The sequence below is a fragment of the Camelus bactrianus genome, chromosome 5 (assembly GCF_048773025.1).
Source record: "Camelus bactrianus isolate YW-2024 breed Bactrian camel chromosome 5, ASM4877302v1, whole genome shotgun sequence".
NCBI classification, from domain to species: domain Eukaryota; kingdom Metazoa; phylum Chordata; class Mammalia; order Artiodactyla; family Camelidae; genus Camelus; species Camelus bactrianus.
The window spans coordinates 32,765,662-32,783,552 of NC_133543.1; the positions used below are offsets into that span (position 1 = coordinate 32,765,662).

The following is a 17,891-nucleotide window of genomic DNA, read 5'->3' on the forward strand; positions in this document are numbered from 1 at the left end:
ACATTTTTTTCCAGCCAGTAGGGAATTTGTCTTCATCTCAAATACTACATTCCTGATAACTAAGGTTTTCTTTTTACACATACCTTAAGTTTTTTTCAGGACAGCTTTTTGAGGGCAGAGCGTATGATTTCTGTAATCATTCTGTCACCTTCAGTGCCAAGGAAAAGAGTTTGCACACAGTAGGTCCTATTCAACAAGTGTTGTCAGTCAAATAAAACTTCAGTGAAAAATTTCATTTTTATAATATATCACTACTGTCCTCAACTCAAATTGGTTGTTAATGTATTCCCTGATAAAATGTTCCATTACCTAGATGTCTATGAAAAAAGATAGTGTTGCATTTCTTAGAGTAAAAATTAAATGAGTTAAACATCTTGTGTGTTCCCATGGCCTTTATCTGTCTACTTGCTATATGAAATTATGCTTTTCTCAAGAGAATGGGCTATATTTCCTCTACTTGGCATCTAAAGAGGGAAATGTATTAGGTCTTATATATTCGGAACTCAGTCTTTGTTGAAATAGAAACCTTAAATAGAAACTTGAGATAAATGAGTTAAAATGAGGAGGGAAAACTTTTAGGACTGCTTCTCTTTGCTGTAAAGACACCTACTTAATTTGTGAAAAGTAGGAGAAAAAGATAGAAGACTGTAAATTCCTCTGTTTTTAATGTGTCCTCTTAATTTGTTCCGATTGGCAGATTTATCAGGGTCTTTTGCACAGAGCTGATTTACTTTCAAGAACGTAAACAAATTCTTACAGGCTCAGTTTTATTGTGAATGCTAGTAACTTGGAAGTACATGCTTATTTGAATAATCTAAACATAAACTAATGGGGTTTAAATGTATTTTTAAAAAGAAGAAACATAGCAAACTAGACACTGGTAAGTGTCACCAGGTTGGGAGGGAGGACCAGGAAGAAGACAACTATTTCAAGGTAGAGAAATTTATTAACTTGACAGCCAGTTCTAGTCTACCACATCAAAATGTTTTTCAAACTTGGGAGCGAGGATTATGTGTTTATCAAAGTGTGATCTATGGGTAGCATGACCATATCATCATCCAAATGTAAACAAACTTTCAAGAGTTAATGGGGGCACTTTCAATAATATGTTTACTACTAGAATTAAGAATATTCTGAGATGATGTAGTCAAGCTGGGGTAGATCATTACCCTGAGTGGATCCTTGTATATTGGAATTATCTAGAGTCCTTATAATGTTGCATCAATTTCTGGTGTACAGCATAATCTTTTAGTCATACATATACATATATTCATTTTCATATTTTTCATTATAGGTTACTATAATATGTAGATTATAGTTCCCTGTGCTATACAATATAAACTAGTTTTTACCTATTTTATATATATTAGTATCTGCAAATCTCCAACCCCCAATTTATCCTTTCCCACCCCCTACCCCCAACAGTAACCATAAGTTTGTTTTCTATGACTGTGAGTCTCTTTCCGTTTTGTAAATGAGGTCATTTATGTCTTTTTTTCTTTAGATTCCACATAGGAATGATATCATATGGGTATTTTTCTTTCTCTTTCTGGCTTACTTCACTTAGAATGACTATCTCCAGGTCCACTCATGTTGCTGCAAAGGGTATTATTAATTCTTTTTTATGGCTGAGTAGTATTCCATTGTATAAACATACCACCGCTTCTTAGTCATCTGTCATCCAGACATTTAGGTTGTTTCCATGCCTTGGTTATTGTAAATAGTGCTGCTACGAACATTGGGGTGCCTATATCTTTTCAAATTAGGGATTAGGGTTCTTATTTTAAAATATGGGTTCTGGGCTCTAGTCTAATCTCACTGCATCAGATAGAATCTCTAAAGCTGGATTCCACATTTAAGAAGCACTCCAGATGGTACCGATGGACATCTATGTTAGGGGAGTTGGAGTTGAAGGAATTGGTCAAAATAGAGTGAACTCAGCATGAGGGGTAGGTTGTAAAACTCTTCTCTCCCAGGACTGTGATATTCCTCACCATACCTAAATATGTTTGACTTATGATTCAGTAAGATTTTTTGGTGGAGCCTTGCATACACACTGGTGTTTGCAAATCCCTATTTTACAAATATGACCCTAAAATCAGCCAGAGACAAGATGGGAACTCTAGCCTCCCTACAAACTGTGAGGCTTCTGCTCAGCACCCCAGATGCCTCCTGCTGCCTCACCCATCCCTGCAAAAAAAAATATGACAATGAAACAGGTAGGATATAAATACCTGTGTTACTATCACAATCCTAGGAGCCCCCAAACACTGACTAGACATTAGGAAGAGACAAAACATCTGTCCTTAAAAAAAATAAGGAAAAATACAAAGAGTCTTGAAAGTAGGTGTCCTAAAAATCACAAGTTTTAACTGAAAATACCTTCAAATAGATTCGAGGAAAATCTATTTATTCTTAGAGCAAAGTCTCTGCCTATTGCACCCATCATTCATTACAGTGAATTCTAGCACAGCATTGACCCAAACCAAAGAAGAAAACATTTATATTCAATTTTTCCAAATATGACTTACTGTGTTTTTTTCCTAAACAATGCTCATCTGCCAAGAAAAGAGCAAGGGCAGGAACAACCAACTATAACAAGAGGAAGGTTGTGTTTTTTTAGTATCAATTGTGATATATGCAGATTCCTATACTTGAAATGAAAACATTATAGCTTAAATGTTTAATTATTTGACCTAAAATAAAAGAAATAAATTTACCAGTTGTAGTTTCTCAAAGCGGAAAGGACTTTTTCTCAACTAGAACAAAAAAGGCACCATTTGTTTGATATCATTTTGATGAATTATTAATTTTATCACAGCTAAGATGACAGCTAATATAAGAACATTGAATTATTAATTGTCAAATGTGCAATAAAAAGCAAAATAAACATAAACTGAGATGTGTTTTACATATGGGTTACAGTGCTTACATAGTCTATTTAAAAATACCAAAAGAAAGAGAAGGAATTCAAAATCTTGCCAACACTTCTGATGGATTCTTTTACTCAGTATTCTCTATGTCACTTTAAAATATAAAGCATAAATAACATGTATTGTCTAATAAATGTGATTATTGAATGCTAAAGATATACATTCTCCACACTGCAAGTCATCTTTGTGTAGTTCTAATAAGATAGTTAAATTACAAGGTGATAATAAGAGTGAGAAACATCTGTGGTCTTAAAGAATTCACCTCTAATCCCTTCAGGATTATTTTATTGAGAGATGAAAACAGGTAATTCAGCATAGCTTCCAGTTATTTTTTTAGCCATTAGATTTTTGTCATGACAATTATTCCTATGACTACAGTAAAACTCAGAGAGGTCCCATTCTTCCTCAAATGTATACAGTTGGTGAAGTTTCTAAACAGCTCTATTCCACTAGGGCTCAGTGCTGTGTCCTGTCACATAAACATGCCCTGAGCTCTTGAGCCTTCAAAGCCTTAACACTTGATCCTGAATAAGAAAGCCTCCTTGGTGTTGGTATCTTAAGCACTCCAACAGCGTGTCACAGAACCACTGCTCAGAGCGCAAAGAGGGAGAGGGGGCTGTAGGCTGACGGATGTTTTTCAGACATAATTCCCCATCAGAAAAAAGAAAATAGTTGTTCATCCCAGACTTCATAAGGATTTAATCCAGATAAAAGAAAGGGCTTGATCTCCAGAATATATAAGCAGCTCATACGACTTTGTTCAAACAACCCAATCCAAAAGTGGGCAGAAGACCTAAATAAGCAATTCTCCAAGGAAGACATACAAATGATCAATAGGCACATTAAAAAATGCTCTATATCACTAATTATCAGAGAAATGCAAATCAAAACTACATTGAGGTATCACCTCACACCAGCCAGAATGGCCATCATTCAAAAGTCCACAAATGATAAAATGACAAATGCTGGAGAGGCTGTGGAGAAAAGGGAACCCTTCTACACTGCTGGTGGGAATGCAGTTTGGTGCAGCCACTATGGAAAACAGTATGGAGATTCCTCAAAAGACTAGGTAGGAATAGACTTACCACATGACCCAGGAATCCCGCTCCTGGGCATCTATCCAGAAGGAACCCTACTTCAAAAAGACACATGCACCCCAATGTTCATAGCAGCACTATTTACAACAGCCTAAATGTCCATCAACAAATGACTGGATAAAGAAGATGTGGTATAATTATACAATGGAATCCTATTCAGCCATGAAAAACGACAACGTAACGCCATTTGCAGCAACATAGATGTCCCTGGAGAACGTCATTCTAAGTGAAGTAAGCCAGAAAGAGAAAACTACCATATGAGATTGCTCATATGTGAAATCTAAAAAACAAAAAAATACAAAACAGAAACAGACTCATAGACATAGAATACAAACTTGTGGTTGCCGAGGCGGGTGGGAAGGGACAGACTGGGAGTTCAAAATTTGTAAATACTGACAGACATACGCAGAATAGATAAACAAGATTATACTGCATAGCACAGGGAAATATATATACAAGATCTTGTAGCTCACAGCAAAAAAAAAATGTGACAATGAATATATGTATGTTCATGTATAACTGAAATTGTGCTCTACACTGGAATTTGACACAACATTGTAAAATGACTATTACTCAATGAAAAATGTTAAAAAAGATAATAACAAATTGTTATTTTAATAAATGTAAATTATGTCATTTACTATTTAGGCAAGAAAAGAGTTTCACAGATTATTTTTCCCTTTTCACTGAAGTTGGACCCTCCATAGAAAATATGTTTATTCAAAGTCTATTGCACCCATCACTCACTACAGCAAATTCTATCTAGTACATCAGCCTGAACCAGAGAGGAAATCATTTATATTCAGCTTTTCCAAAGACAACTTATAGCTCATCTAATATGGACAAAAATGACTTTGGCCAGAAATGCTTTTGTGATAATATTCAAAACAATGTTTAATCACTGTTTTTTGTACTTCACCAATGCCATATATACCCCCACTGAAGGTTCTGTGTAAGATGCTAGATGATGTTAATAAATTATAGTATCTACTAATTAAAATGTTTGTACTAATACAAACATAATATCTACTAATCTATATATTAAGTGACAGACTTACCAATAGTCCTTTCTATATGAAATTAGAATTAGCATAAAGTAGATAAATAACAAGTTCATACTGTGTAGCACAGGGAACTATATTCAATATCTTGTAGTAACTTATGGTGAAAAGAATATGAAAATGATATGTTCATGTATTACTGAAGCATTATGTTGTACACCAGAAACTGACACAACATTGTAAACTGACTATATGCCAATAAAAAAATATACTTTTATTTGAAAGGGGGCTGAAACATGAGAGGTTAAGTAAATTACTGGTCACTGATAGGGCTGGACTTTGAACTCAGCAAATCTGACTTTCTCAGCTGTGGTGGGGCATTGTGCTCGTGTGATACAGGCATGGATAACAACATACTAAACTTATATTGAAAATTACAGGCAAAAGAGACTAAGAGGCCCTGTGACTCCTGGATTCATCAGGGAGAAGAGATTTCGGTTGGTTCCTTAAACAGAAATGAGAACAGAGTCCACTCCCGTCGAGAATGTGCTGGGTTCCCCCTTCGCCCAGAGAGCACCAGCTCTGAGTCTCAGATCATCTGACTGTCCCGCCCAGTACCCCTCCATGTTGCAGGTTTTTACAGATGCCCTGGGTGCCTCTCTCTCATTACTTAAAGGTTTAATTTGTAAGTTTGTTTTGTTTTTGTCAAAAATACTCCTGATGTAATTTGAGGATTTCAATAGTCACATAGCTAGTCCTGGATGGTCCTTGTGATACCCTGGCCTCTGCATTCCTTACCCTTCTCCCTTCAATAATCTTGGCCTCTGCCTTTTTCCAGTCCCCTACTCCTGACACCACATGCTAGACCTTGCCATTACCAGTAACTCAGCTCTTCCCATATCAGTTCAAAGCCTCTCAGTCTTGCAGCACCACAGCCTAGGCTTAGTTGGTTTGTCAAGTCCAACAGTTCTTCACATGCATTTGAGCCTCCCACATTTCCATTTTCCTCACTCCACTAAACCCAGACTTACCTTATCCACCTTACTTCCATGGCCCATTATCATAATCATTCCCATACACATACCCTCATTCCTCTTGCCCTTTTCTCTCCTCATGGCACTTAATTGGCAAAGCCTCAACCTTGACTGATTTAAACTCAAGGGGGCCCTTAATGTTGACAGGCAGGCACACTACTTTCCCTAGTGCTTTCATTCTCTCAAATTCCAAAATTACTAGTTGTGACCTCCTCCTTTTTGCTCCATCTCCACCAACTCTTCCCCTAATCATCACTCCCATATAACACCCTGGCTTCCTAGTTTAGTGTGAAAATGGAGCAATCAGAAGAGAACTTCCTGGGACTCTCACTGCCGTATTTATTCACTCACCCACCGTCATCCACTCACCCTTTCATTGTCTTTCTCTGCTCCGGGCCAAGGCCAAACCCTCTGCTTATGCATTAGCTCTCATACCCTCTTGTGTAAAGGATCTCACTCCAGCAATTCTCCGTTTTTTAAATCATGAACTTTTCCTCTCCATTCTGGATCTTTTCTAACAATATACAAACATGAACTTCAATTGTCCCAAAATTTTACCTAAAAACAAATAAAAGCTTTTTATTTTGCCCTCAAAAATCCTAGTCCCATTCTGTTTTCCTTTCCAGAATAACAAAAGAGATGTCTCTATCCACCGTTCAACCTACTTCAGTGAGGCCTTTACACCCATCATTCTACCAGGACTGGATGTCAGTGACCTTCAGGCCTAAGTCTGACAGCTAATTTTTAGACTTGATTTTATTGACCCTATCATTGGCAAGAAACATGATAGGTCATGATAGTTTCCTCAAGGCACTTTCTTCATTTGATATCCAGAGCATCACATCTAGTATTTCTCCTACCTCAATAGTTGCTTTTTTTCTGTTTACTCTGTTGATCCTTCATCTTCTCCAAGACTTCTTTTTGAAACTCTAATTGTCTCCATCTATCTACCTTCTCCAGTGACTTTCTCACTCGAGGCTATATGTGACCAAATGTTTGTCTATCTAAGACCTGTCCCAAGTATTGCATACTCATAAAACCAACTGTATAGTGGTTACTGTCCTTAAATATCTAAAGGTAAATCAAATTTCACATTTCAGTACAATTCCTCATTGTCTCCCAGAAACCTTCTACCTTTTTCATCTCTTTTATGGACATTTAGTTCTTCCTATTGCCTGGGCCAAATACCTTAAAGTCAGTCTTGATTTCTCCCATTTTCTTCTCACTCCACATCTAATCAATAAGCAAATCGTATTAGTGCTCTATTCAAAATGTATCCAGATTACAGCCACTTCCATTCTTAGGCTTCCAGTCTAATCCATGTCTGTCTCCACATACATTACTGCAGGAGCCTCCAAACTGATTTCCCTTCCTTTGCTCTTGTTTCCTATGGTAACAATGGCTAGCATTATGTGTATGTGTTACTTGAAGGTGAATGCCCAACCAAGGACTAAATTTCCCAGACCCCTAGCATATAGGTGGAGCCATGCAGATAATTTCAGCCACTGGAAGGCAACTAGTTGGGCCACATTCTGGGCTGAGGTTGTTAATTATGCAGTACTCACTTCTTATGCTCCCTACTCCCTCTCCAGAAACCACGGATAATTTCTGCAGAAGGCCATTGCATCACAAGATAAATGGAACCATGGGTCACTAATTGGAGACAGTGATCAACAGAGCTACGTATCCAAAAACATCAACATTATTATGAACAATAAATATATACTGTATTAAGCTCCTGAGATTTGGGGGTTGTTATAACATTTATACTATCTAACTTACACATTTTTCTACATCCTATTTCCCACCAAGCTGTCAGAATCAACCTTTTAAAATATAGGTCAAATTACATCATTCTTTTGCTCACTTACCTTATTTATTCACACAGGCCTGTTAGCTATTTCTGGAATGCACCAGCCACTATTTTACTTTGGGCCTTTCACTTGCTCTTCCCTATGCCTGGTGTTCTCTGTCAAGAGATGAAGGGGCAGGCATTCAAAGACTAAGGGGTAATCTCTTAGTGAGGCTTTCCTTGACTTACTTATTTAAAATGGAATCTGAATGTTAATCTTGTATCCTGCTACCTGGCTGAATTCTTTTAACGTACAGAAATCAGTGGCATTTCTTTACACTAACAATGAAATATCAAAAAAGGAAAGTAAAGAAGCAATCTCTTTTAAAATTGAATTGGAAAAAAAGATATTTAGGAATAAATCTGACCAAGGAAGTGAAAGACTTACATGCAGAGAACTACAAAACACTGACTAAGGAAATTAAAGATGACTTAAAGAAATGGAAAGATATCCCATGCTCTTGAATTGGAAGAATTAATATTGTTAAAATGGCCATACTACCCAAAGCAATCTACAGATTTACTGCAATCCCTATCAAATCACCCAGGACATTTTTGACAGAATTAGAACAAATAATCCTAAAATTTACATGGATTCACAAAAGACCCAGAATTGCCAAAGCATTACTGAAGAAAAAGAATGAAGCTGAACGAGTAACCTTGCCAGACTTCAGACAATACTACAGAGCTACAGTAATCAAAACAGCATGGTACTGGTACAAAAACAGCCATATGGATCAATGGAACAGAACAGAGAGCCCAGAAATAAATCCACAAAATTTGGTCAATTAATCCAAATTGAAAATACAATGGAGCAAAGACAGTCTCTTCAGCAAATGGTGTTGGCAGAACTGGACAGCTGCATGTAAACCAGTGAAGCTAGAATATTCCCTTACACCATACAGAAAAATAAACTCAAAATGCCTTAAAGAGTTAAACATAAAACAAGACACTAAACCTCTTAGAATAAAATATAGGCAAAATATTATCCAACATAAATCTCAGCATCGTTCTCCTAAGCCAATCTACCCAACGAATAGAAATAAAAGCAAAAGTAAACAAATGGGACCTAATTACACTTATAAGCTTTTTGCACAGCAAAGGAAACCCTAAGCAAAACAAAAGACAACCTACAGAATGGGAGAAAATATTTGCAAAAGATGAGACTGACAAGGGCTTAATTTCCAGAATATATAAACAGCTCATACAACTTAATAAGAAAACAACCCAATCCAAAAATGGGCAGAAGACCTACAAAGACATAAAACACCAATAGGCACATGAAAAAATGCTCAGTATCACTAATTATCAGAGAAATGCAAATCAAAACTACAAGATATCACCTCATACCAGGCAGAATGGCCTTCATTCAAAAGTCCACAAATGATAAATGCTGGAGAGGCTGTGGACAAAAGGGAACCCTTCTGCACTGCTGGTGGGAATGCAGTTTGGTGCAGCCACTGTGGAAAACAGTATGGAGATTCCTCAAAAGACTAGAAATAGACTTACCATGTGACCCAGGAATCCCGCTCCTGGGCATATGTCCAGAGGGAACCTTAATTCAAAAAGATACATGCACCCCAATGTTCATAGCAGTACTATTTACAATAGCCAAGACATAGAAACAACCTAAATGTCCATCGACAGATGACTGGATAAAGGAGTTGGGGTATATTTATAATGGAATACTACTCAGCCATAAAAATAATAAAATGTCATTTGCAGCAACATGGATGTGCCTGGAGATCATCACACTAAGTGAAGTAAGCCAGAAAGAGAAAAAAATACCATAGGATATCACTTATATGTGGAATCAAAAAAAAAAAAAAAAAAAAAAAAAGACAAATGAACTTATTAACAAAACAGAAACAGACTCATAGACATAGAAAACAACCTTATGGTTACCAAGGGAGGGGAAGAGGGTGGAAAGGGACAAATAGGGAGCTTGAGATTTGCAGATAGTAACTAATATATATAAAACAGATAAACAAGTTTATACTGTATAGAATGGGAACCATATTCAGTATCTTGTAGTAACTTATGGTTAAAAAGAATATGAAAATGAATATATGTTCCTATATGACTGAAGTATTGTGCTGTGCACCAGAAATTCACACAAAATTGTAAACTGACTATACTTCAATAAAAATATATATATATAAACACACACATTTAAAATAAAATAAAATGGGATCTGACCTTCACTCAGACATTGTATACTGCCCTTCCTGTTTGAATTCTCTACAGAAGAGTTGCTATTGTCTCATGCACTTAATAGTTTATTTGTTTTGTGTTTTGTCTGAATCTTAGCACCTGAAGATGTGTCTAGAACACTGTAGGAACCCAGTAAATATTTGCTAAGTAAAATAATTAATTGGTGCAACTGATTCATTACATTTTTCATTTCTTCAAGCATTCAACATTTATTGAATTCAATATACGTGGAGTTCTCTGGCCTAGAGAACCTTAACCCACTCACAGATATATATATATATATTCCATTCCTTCGTTTGTGTCACACCCACCTTTCAGGGATAAATTTAGACATCACTTCCTAAAGCCGAACCCCAGTTGTCTTATGTTGATGCCTCTCTTCCTTACGTTTCATGTTCTGCTCATCTGTTACCACAGAAGTTCTCATATGATATTACATGATGGTCTATCTGTTTGTATTCCCAACTATATTTACTTTCCATGAAAGCAGAGATCATAACAGTACTGTTCAATCTTGCATCTCTATATCTATTACACTTTACAGTTCATGAAGTAATAACTCATTAAACTTTCTTGAGCTCACAGATTTAAAGTAACATTATTTTATTTACAATCACCCAACAGGAATCTGGCTGGGTTCATTGTGACAAGGGTCACAAAACTTGGAGCCTTCCTATGAAAAAATACCCTACACCTGTCCCCCTGCATCTCCACATGGCTGCTGGGCAGGACCAGTGGGACAGGGCTGAATATTGGAAGAAAAGCCACAGTATTTAGTGGGGGAATTTGCCACCTAGAACCTGTCTGGTCTGTGCTTGAGTGGGCCATGAGTGGTCTTATAGACATGAAGGCTTTGAACCTCTTTTCAGGGGAAAAAAGAGAAATGCCATATGCCATTTGGGAGTACAGAAGCTTTTTAGAGCAATGAAAATACTTTGTATGACATTATAACGATGGATACCTATGTCATACTTTTTTGTCCAAACTACGGTGAACTGTGGACTTCGGTGATTATGATGTTTCAAAGTATGTTCAGCCTTAGTTAAGAAAAACAAAAAGTACCACTCTGGTAAATAAAAATAATGAGTATGCATATGTGTGGAGAGAGAGCATATGAGAAATTTCTGTACCTTCCTGTCAATTTTGTTGTAAACCTAAAAATAAAAAAGTCTTAAAAACAAACTCAGGGTGGACATTTTTGGCAAAACTTTGGTTTCAGTTACGTGTGTGTGTGTGTCTTTGTTGGATTGTGATGAAAAATATACTTTTTAGGTCAAAAAAGTTTGGAAGCCGCTGTAGCTAAGTTACACTGGCAAATAAAGGCAAAATTAACCTCAAGAATAAAAGTACTATTATTGCTTTGGATTTGGCAATTTAGAGATTTCTGATAATTATGGATTGTGGTTTCATGGTATGAGAAGTGGTAGGAAGAAGCCAGATGATTGAAGAGTAAATTTTCAGAGAAGAATAGAAGCTGTTTCCTTGGTTTTTATGGCCCAAAGCATGAATCAGGGATGATTTTCTGGCACCAAGTGTTTATAGTGAGGCAAGGAGGGTATGGGCCAAGATCCTTAAAGAGAGAGAATATTTTAATTTTCCATCTGCACTCACAAAAGAACCCTAAGTGCATATGTCTGTGCTTCTTAAAGACAAATTGAACGAGTATCAAGCCCTAGAAACAATCATCCTGGTACATCTTACTTTAAAAACTGAGTTGGTTATCCAGGTTTGTTTGTGTAGTTTTAAAAATTATTTTTCAGCAAATATTCACTCTGTCCTTATACCCATCCCCAATTTAATTCTTTAGTTTCATGGTGGGCAGAGTGTACTTTTCTGCTCCTTGACTTACATTGGATATTAGGGAGCAGTATGGTGTGATCCTTGAAATAGGTTTACACAGTCAGGCTTGTGTTCCCACACTCCTGTATTTTCAGTATGAAGAGAAAATGCCTTAAGTATGCATTAAAGTCCAAAGATGAGAGAGATGTAGAACAGATCTGAACCCAACCAACAAATAGGAGCCAAGTCCAACTGAGTCCAGGCTGTGATCAGCCGAACTTTAGAGACCTGCAGATTGTGACTGAGAAATAGATACTGAGTTTTGAGACAGTTTTAATATATAATCATTGCGAAAAGAACAAACCAATAGAGAACCTATTGTCCTTTTCCCTTCTCTCCCAAATGAAAAGAACTGGGACCAGGACAGGGAAGAAGGTCTACTTTTATATCCCTAATGAAAATACTAGAAGTTTTACTGTCCTTTGTGCTAACTCATTGAGGAATGGGAAAAAGTTGGAATAAACCACCTATTGATTCTTTAACTTCTATAAAACCCTCTTAGATATTCCTTCTACAAAATTGTTGCAATCTTCACATACATTAAAATGGCCATTGAGGTTTCCACTTAAAATACAAACTCAAATGTTTCCAGTTGTGACCAAAACCGACATGTATCCTTTGGAACTGGGGATCAACAGAGTGAAACCACTTAGTTGGAGCTTTATAAAGGTTATCAGTTCCTGAAGCTGCTGGCTACACTCCGGGAGATTAGGAATGTTTCAGGATAATAGCTAACTGCATGGAAAATTGGAAGGTAAAGACTAAACTTCTCTCAATATGATGCAGTCTTTGTGAGAGCAGTCTATCATTTATTTCCTCAAATGCATTCAGTACAACATTTTTGCAGCCGAGGTATCTTTGGCCATGCAAAGCAGGATGTTACTCTCTTACATCTGCTGCCAGAGGAACTGGAAGAGCAACAGCCTTAAAGGAAGTGTAAACATCTTTCATTTAGCTAAATGGAGTGTGAACTAGAGTTGCTATATTAAAGGAGCCAAAATAGACAAACATACACATGCACGCATGCGCAGGCGCGCACGGACACACACACACACACACAATCATCTTCTGGCTCTCTCTTTTGAGTCTGCAAGAACTCAGAAGATAAATACACAATTCTATCAGTTTGTATTTTTATACTGTATAAAGCATACCTTATTGGAATTTACTCTTGCTATATGATAACTATATTTTAAAACAGCAAAATGTATATAGCTCTTGCTATATGCAAGCCACTGTTCTAAGCATTTTATTAATATTAAGTCACATTATTTTAAAAATAACTCTATACGGGAAGTAATTTTATTATCTTCACGTGACTCATGGTTTAGCTACAGCACAGAGAGCTTAAGTGATTTGCCCAACATGACACAGTAAATGGTGGAAGTGAGATTTGATTCCAGAATAACATGTTCAAAAAACAGTGTCAAATCAAGATGATAGAGTAGGAGGACATCACCTCCCCCTACAAAGACATCAAAGACATCTACATGTGGAACAATTCTCACAGAAAACTAACTGGCAACTGGCAGAAAAACTCCTATACAACCAAAGCTGCAAGAAAGAGTTCCGTGTAACCAGACAGAACAACAACAACAACAAAAGGCACAGGGTTGGGACCTGCACCCCTGGGAGGGATCTGTAAGGAAGAGAAAGTCCACCTGGGTGGACCCTCACCCTCACCCAGGGGAGTGAGTGGGTCGAGCCACAACTTGCATCGCAGTCCTGAGGTCCTAAGTAGAGGAGACAGGGTTCTCTCCTTGGCTGCTAGGAGAGCTGCTGAGAAAGAGAATGAATGCAGAAGCCTAGGCTCCACTCGCCAGAGCATGTGCGTGCTGGCTTGCCAAAAACAGGGCAGAGAGTGCTCTGTGCTGGCAGCTGGCTGTCACCTCCTGGCACTCCCCAATCTGAGTGGGACAAACACCCTGGCCCCGTTCATTCCATACCACAGCTGGGCATGGGAACTGGGCCAGCTGAGTCCTGGGAAAAGACTTGGTCAAGCTTTGCAAAGACAGCCAGGGGGCCTTGGGAGTGGTCCAGGTTGGGTGGTAGTAGCCATTGTCAGTGCTTACTCAAGCAGTACCGCAGGAACCACGGTGACCATCACACCATTGTCCCCTGCTCCCAGTGGGGTGAAGGCTCTGGCCCCACCTCCTCCAGGCCACAGTTTGGCACTGGATCTGGCACAGACACATTTTGGGAGAAGATTCATTCTAGGGATGCAGAGGGTTCTGGGGTGTGGTCTGGACAGAATGGTGACAGCCAGTGTTGGCACTAGCTCAACCAATGCCACATATGTAGCCCAGATCCCTTACAGCAGCACAGCCACTTCAGCCCCTCCAGCCACAACACTCTGACCCCCAGCCCCAGCCTAGGGAATGCTCCTGCCCCAAGCACTTCACACCGCAAACTGGCTCGAGATCTGGGACAACCATAACAAGGGAAGGGACCCAAACTTGGGCTGCATCTGAGCAGAACCACGGATACTTACACAGGCAATGAGTTTGACCTCTGTGAGTGCACAGTCTCACTTCAGTACTCCCCTCCTTTGGGGCAAAATACGCACTGTAAGGGACCAGAGTCAGCTTGAGCCCAACTCTCAGGGTTTCTGCTCAAGCAACAGGAGAACACACCTTGCTCCTGACAGGGCAGTGACAGCCACTAAACATAGGTGAAATCCCGCCTCACACCTGTGCAGGATTTACAGCCTCCAGCACCAACCACACAGCCTACCAAGGTGATAGCAACCAGTATGTTCTGAGGAAAGATGTGGCTGGAGTCCATATCAAAACTAGCCCTTGCACCATAAAATCTGGGAGAAGACAAGGCTGTCCACTCTCACCACTCCTATTCAACAGTCTTGGAAGTCCAAGCGACAGCAATCAGGCAAGAGAAAGAAATAAAAGGGATCCAAATTGAAAAAAAAAGAGGTAAAAGTGTCACTATATGCTGACATGTTACTATATATAGAAAACCCTAAAAGGTCCACACAAAAACTACTAGAGCTGATTAAAGAATTCAGCAAGGTAGCAGGTTACAAGATTAACATTCAAAAATCAGTTGCATTTCTTTACACTAACGATGAATCAACAGAAAAAGAAAGTAAAGAAACAATCCCCTTTAAAATAGCGCCCAAATAAAATATCTGGGAATAAATCTAACCAAGGAGGTGAATTATACACAGAAAACTATAAACCATTGATGAAGGAAATTAAAGAAGACTTTAAAAAATGGAAAGATATCCCATGCTCTTGGATTGGAAGAATCAATATTGTTAAATGGTCACACTGCCCAAGGCAATCTACAGATTTAATGCAATCCCTATCAAATTACCCAGGACATATTTCACAGAACTAGAACAAATCATAATAAAATTTATTTGGAACCATCAAAGACCTAGAATTGCCAAAGCATTACTGAAGAGAAAGAAAGAGGCTGGAGGAATAACTCTCCCAGGCTTCAGACAATCCTATAGAGCTACAGTCATCAAGACAGCATGGTATTGGTACAAAAACAGACATATAGACCAATGGAACAGAATAGAGAGCCCAGAAATGAACCCACAAACTTTTGGTCAACTAAAATTCGACAAAGGAGGCAAAAATATACAATGGAATAAAGACAGTCTCTTCAGCAAATGGTGTTCGGAAAACTGGACGGCAGCATGTAAAACAATGAAGCTAGAACACTCCCTTACACCATATATAAAAATCAATTCTAAATGGATCAAAGATTTAAACATAAGACAAGATACAATAAACCTCCTAGAGGAAAACATAGGCAAAACATTATCTGACATACATCTCAAAAATTTTCTCCTAGAAGAAGTAAAAGCAAGAATAAACAAATGGGACCTAATGAAACTTACAAGCTTCTGCACAGCAAAGGAAACCATAAGTAAAACAAAAAGACAACCTATGGAATGGGAGAAAATTTTTGCAAATGAAACCGACAAAGGCTTGGTCTTCAGAATATATAAGCAGCTCATATGACTCAATAAGAAAAAAATAAACAACCCAATCCAAAAATGGGCAGAAGACCTAAACAAGCAATTCTCCAAGGAAGACATACGAATGATCAAAAGGCACATGAAAAAATGCTCAGTATCACTAATTATCAGAGAAATGCAAATCAAAACTACAATGAGGTATCACTCACACCAGTCAGAATGGCCTTCATTCAAAAATCCACAAATGACAAATGCTGGAGAGGCTGTGGAGAAAGGGGAACCCTCCTACACTGCTGGTGGGAATACAGTTTGGTACAGCCATTGTGGAAAACAGTATGGAGATTCCTCCAAAGACTAGGAATAGACTATACCATATGATGCAGTAATCCCACTCCTGGGCATATATCCAGAAGGAACCCTACTTCAGGATGACACCTGCACCCCAATATTCATAGCAGCTCTATTTACAATCACCAAGACATGGAAACAGCTTAAATGTCCATCAACATGTGACTGGACAAAGAAGATGTGATATATTTATACAATGGAATACTATTCAGCCAAAAAAAGACAACATAATGCTATTTGCAGCAACATAGATGTCCCTGGAGAATGTCATTCTAAGTGAAGTAAGCCAGAAAGAGAAAGAAAAATACCATACAAAATTGCTCATATGTAGAATCTTAAAAAAAAAAAAAGAAGACAACAACGACGACAAACGAACTTAAATATAAAACAGAAACAGACTCATAGACATATAATACAAACTTGTGCTTGCTGGGGGGTAGGGGATGGGAAAGGACACACTGGGAGTTTGAAATTTGTAGATACTGACAGGTATATATAGAATAGATAAACAAGTTTATACTGTATAGCACAGGGAAGTATATATAAGATCTTCTAGTAGCTCACAGTGAAAAAGAATGTGAAAATGAAAATATGTATGTTCATGTATAACTGAAATTGTGCTCTACACTGGAATTTGACACAGCATTGTAAACTGACTATAACTCAATTGAAAAAAAAAAAAAAAAAAACTAGCCCCTGCACCAAAGACACTGGACACACACAGTCTACATTAGGGATGCTCCCACATAAAATTACCCCTTCAAGACCCCCAAGGATAACTGTTTCTCCTAAATTCATACAGACAGAGAAAGTTAGGTAAAATAGAAAGGCAGAGGAATTATTCCTAATTAAAAGAGCAAGAGAAAAACCCTGAAAGACTAAATAATGAAACAGATCAGTTTGCCAGTCACCGAGTTCAAAAAAGAGTTAATAAAAATGCTAAGATTAGTAATATAAATGCAAATCATTGTAACAAGAAAATAGAAATTGTAAAATTGACCCAATAAAAAAATAGATAATTCAATTTCCAAGATAAAATGCAATCTAGAAGCAATGAAGAGCCAACTAATTCATAAAGAAAAAATAAGTGATCTGGAAGATAGAATAATGGAAATCATCCAATCAGAACAGCAGACAGATAAACAAAGGAAAAAAAGATAAAAGCAACATATGTGATCTATGGGATAAAATGTGCCAAGTTATGCATAATAGGGTCCAGAAGGAGAAGAAAGAGAGATGGGATTCACAGATGTATTTGAAAAAATTATGGCTTAAAACTTCCCAAATCTAAAGAAGAAAACAGATTCAGGTACAGGAAGCTCAGAGAGTCCCAAATAAGATGAACCTAACCAGAGCCACACCAAGACACATCATAATTAAGATGGCAGATTTAAAGAGAGAATTTCAAAGGCAGCAAGAGGAAAACAGTCATTTATAAGGGAACCCTATAAAGCCGGCAACTGATTTCTCTACAGACAAGTACTGAAAGGGAAAATATGCAGGAAAATATGCAACCCAGGATGCTCTACAAGTAAGATTATCATTTAGAATAGAAAGAGAGAAAACTTTTCTTGGAAAAGCAAAAACTTAAAAAAATTAAGTAATATTAAACCTATTTTAAAAG

The 17,891-nt window shown here is 37.7% G+C and overlaps 2 long non-coding RNA genes and 1 pseudogene across 8 annotated transcripts in view; 2 read left to right on the forward strand and 1 right to left on the reverse strand.

The window, feature by feature from the left end:
- Positions 1-16,903, forward strand: part of LOC105083375 (uncharacterized) — a 231,078-nt gene extending 214,175 nt beyond the window's left edge. Inside the window, exons 4-5 of the long non-coding RNA XR_006721152.2 lie at positions 5,472-5,716; positions 7,658-16,903. This is a non-coding gene — a long non-coding RNA (uncharacterized LOC105083375). The remainder of the gene's footprint in view (positions 1-5,471; positions 5,717-7,657) is intronic.
- Positions 1-17,891, reverse strand: part of LOC141577701 (uncharacterized) — a 134,919-nt gene that overhangs the window by 5,721 nt on the left and 111,307 nt on the right. The window lies entirely within an intron of this gene.
- On the forward strand, positions 10,715-10,827 carry LOC123613747 (small nucleolar RNA SNORA11; annotated as a pseudogene).